Source organism: Oncorhynchus gorbuscha, linkage group LG26 (assembly GCF_021184085.1).
Source record: "Oncorhynchus gorbuscha isolate QuinsamMale2020 ecotype Even-year linkage group LG26, OgorEven_v1.0, whole genome shotgun sequence".
NCBI lineage: Eukaryota > Metazoa > Chordata > Actinopteri > Salmoniformes > Salmonidae > Oncorhynchus > Oncorhynchus gorbuscha.
The window spans coordinates 39,647,762-39,651,570 of NC_060198.1; the positions used below are offsets into that span (position 1 = coordinate 39,647,762).

Genomic DNA, 3,809 nt, shown 5'->3' on the forward strand with positions numbered 1-3,809 from the left:
TGTTCTGTTGTACAACATAATGCCTTTGTCTTCAAATCAAATCAAATTTTACTGGTCACATACACATGGTTAGCAGATGTTAATGTGAGTGTAGCGAAATGCTTGTGCTTCTAGTTCAGACTACGCAGTAATATCTAACAAGTAATCTAACAAATTCAGAACAACTACCTTATACACACAAATGTAAAGGGATGAATAAGAATATGTACATATAAATATATGGATGAGCGATGGCCGTGCGGCATAGGCAAGATGCAGTAGATGGTATAGAATACAGTATATACTGTACATATGAGATGAGTAATGTAGGGTATGTAAACATTATTAAAGTGGCGTTATTTAAAGTGACTAGTGATACCTTTATTAAGTCCATTTATTAAAGTGGCCAGAGATTTGAGTCTGTATGTTGGCAGCAGCCACTCTATGTTAGTGATGGCTGTTTAACAGTCCGATGGCCTTGAAATAGAAGCTGTTTTTCAGTCTCTCAGTCCCAGCTTTGATGCACCTGTACTGATCTCGCCTTCTAGATGATAGTGGTGTGAACAGGCAGTGGCTCGGGTGGTTGTTGTCCTTGATGATCTTTTTGGTCTTCCTGTGACATCAGGTGCTGTAGGTGTCCAACTGTACAGCCTTGCATTGAAGGCTGTGCAGTTGCCGTACCAGGCGGTGATACAGCCCGGCATTTCTTGCTGTACACATGACATAATTTACAAATAAATTCATTAAAATGTGATTTTCTGGATTTTTCCCCTCATTTTGTCTGTCATAGTTGAAGTGTACCTATGATGAAAATTACAGGCCTCTCTCATCTTTTTAAGTGGGAGAACTTGCACAATTGGTGGCTGACTAAATACTTTTTTGCCCCACTGTATTTCTTTAACTGACAAATAAAATCAATCAATCGAAATTGTGCAGTGGCCATTTGATGAATGGAGCGCCAACTTACCAGCGCTTGTGATCAGATCTTTGTTTCTAAGACCTTCTGCTGACTTAAAACCTGAGGAAAGGTCACCTAGGGAGTTAATGCATTTTCCGATGGTCAATGCATTTTCCGATGGTCCAATCACCTTCCCTGCTCCAACCATGTCCACCCTGCTCTGCCCCAGGATGGGCACTATGTTCCTCCAGACACTCCTGGAGACTCTCCACGTCCTCCATGAAATTCTGGAAGACTTTACTGGCTTTCTTCTCATGGATGCTATTGACCTTCATCTCTGTGATACCAGTAGTTAAACTGTTGACCCCACTGGTGACCCCCAGGCTGAACCCTGCAATGGTGAGAGCCAGTGACACCCCAGCAGTGACAGGGGTCAGAGCTAAGCCCACGATGAATAGGATCCCTCCAGCTGCCCCCACTGAGCTGCCTGCCACACTGGAGATCTTAGCCCCCAGCTTCATCCTGTCCAGCTACACAGCATTTTCTTCCATCTCCGTCAGAGCTGGCTGAACCTACCAATGAAGCGCTGAGCAGCCTCTTTGAACAGGAACGTCAGTCTGAGGTGCTGGTCCATCCTGACGGAGGGGAAAGATATCTATTTACTGTTTTCCAATAGTTCTTGAATCTTGTTAAAAAATGTCAACATAAGTTTTAAGAGAAGAACCAAACCATGGCAGAATAACCTACCTGATCTCACTCAGCTGATTCAAATGTTGGAGCATATTTTGTACGGACTCTTCACTCACATCACCAAGGTTGACCACAGGGATGCCATTCCTCTTTTTCCAAAACATAATTTGACTGACTGAGCTACTGTAATAATTCATATTCATTTCAACATTAAATTATATTCATTACGTTATTTTCTGGCATTTGAATTATATCACATAAGCCAAAGAACCTTGTCAAATGACATATCTGAGAAGTGAAAGGAAAATGAAAGGAAAATAATACAACTATGCTTAATATAATATAAATGCTGATATTAAAACTGTGTGAGGGATCTTACCCAAGTTTACTCTCAGGCTGTTGTCTGATCTGTAATCTAGAAGGAAAGAATGGACATCAAGTGTTTGTAAAATGGCAATGAAGAACATGACATATATTAATGTTGAAGAAATTGTGATGGGAGCTCCACTTACCCCTTCTCCATTATTTTACATAGATGCTGGCTGATTTGTATGTATCTATCCAGCTGGAGGGCCAGCACCTCTACATTGAGGAGGCTGGGCATAAAGAAGGCCTTATAGCATCCCTCTTAAAGTAGACGAGGAGAGGGCAGGATATTCTGGCAGCAGTGATGACAGCCTGAACACTGGCATGGCTCGTCCCCTGAGGCAGACAGAAGAACCTGCTCTCCTCAAACACCAACAGACAGGTGACCGCCAGACACTCCACAGCATTCAGGAAGTAATCCAGCTTCTCCAGGCCTCCCAGAGTGTCCTTTAGTACAGCTCCCAGCTCCTTCTCCAGCTCCTCACGCCTACTGTCTGCAGTCCCCTGGGTCAGACCGCTCCATACGAACTCCCCAAACACCTTGGCCTTGGTCTCGGAGTTACGGACATGGTCGAACTTAAGGTCAATTCTGTCTGCCCTCTGCTTGATGTCCCTCATCATTTCCAGTTCTGTCTCCCTCTGAACGACCCATTTGGAATGCCTGTCACAGAACTCCCTCACTGTGTGAATGTTGCTGAGGGTTTCAGAGATGTACTGGCCCAAGAGCTCCCTTGTTAACGCTGATCTGTATCAAAAGAGGGCCTCAGTTAGGAGCTTTACTATTGAATGCAGGATAATTAGTATAGAAAATTACAAAGTTGTAGATTTAGAGTGCCTATCCAACTATCCACTTTTATTGAATGGCCTTTATTGAATACCTTTGATTCTTTGTCAACACTGCCCTCTGTTGTCTATGGAAAGTAATCCATCAACACTCCTTTCTTTGCCACAGTAATTTATTGGCCCAGTTATTAATAGTCTCACCGTGACATGGCGCTCTCCCTGCATTTTGACATTTCCCAGTTTGGTTGATATTGTTACTGAACTGAATTCTCATTGCCTTGGTCATGTCCATTAACTTTGGATCAAATAGTCAACAAACATGAAAAATTGAAGTATACGTTTCTCTTCTGAAATCATTTAGAATCAGGATTCACAGACATGGCATGGCTTACGTGGGCAAACATGTTTAGATACTTTTTGAAGAACAACATTTCATTTGTGTAAAAAAAATGGATTTATTAAACCTCACTCACCTTGACAAAGATCCTACTGCACGCAGATAAAGCTGAAATGTAGTCTCTTTAAATGGGTCAACATGCTTTGATTCGACTGGGGAATAGCCAAGTACCAAACGGGCAGGGTTGCCAGGTCCGATTAAATAACTAGATCAATGACCAGTCTAAACCTGCCCACAGCTCCTGAAAATTAACCCACATGTTACAGCAAGAGAGGAGTTGCCACATTTTTCCAATAAAGCTTTTTTTTTCATAACATTACGGAGCGAATTAAGAAGGAATATCGATGCAATTTGTAATGACCTAGGCTCAGAAGCAACATTTGGTTTTCCATCAAAATAATAATTCTTCCAAGTTTAAGAATATGTCACCATATACCACAAACCTCTGTGGTGACTTATTGCTATTATAATCATGTTACCAATGTAATTAGAGCAGTAAAAAGTCATTTATTGTCATACCCGTTGTACACGGTCTGATATACCACAAAGTTCAACCAATCAGCATTTAGGGCTCAAACCACCTAGTTTATAATTGTACAGTAAATAAATCCAGTTTGCGCATGTGCATAACTATAGATAAATCCAACAGGAGAGTTTGAGGAGAGTTTGAGTGATGTAAATTGGACAGAGGATCTC

At 41.7% G+C, this 3,809-nt stretch overlaps 1 pseudogene; it reads right to left on the reverse strand.

Moving 5' to 3' along the window:
- Positions 1 to 893: 893 nt before the first annotated feature.
- LOC124015381 lies at positions 894 to 2,949 on the reverse strand (annotated as a pseudogene).
- Positions 2,950 to 3,809: the final 860 nt, after the last annotated feature.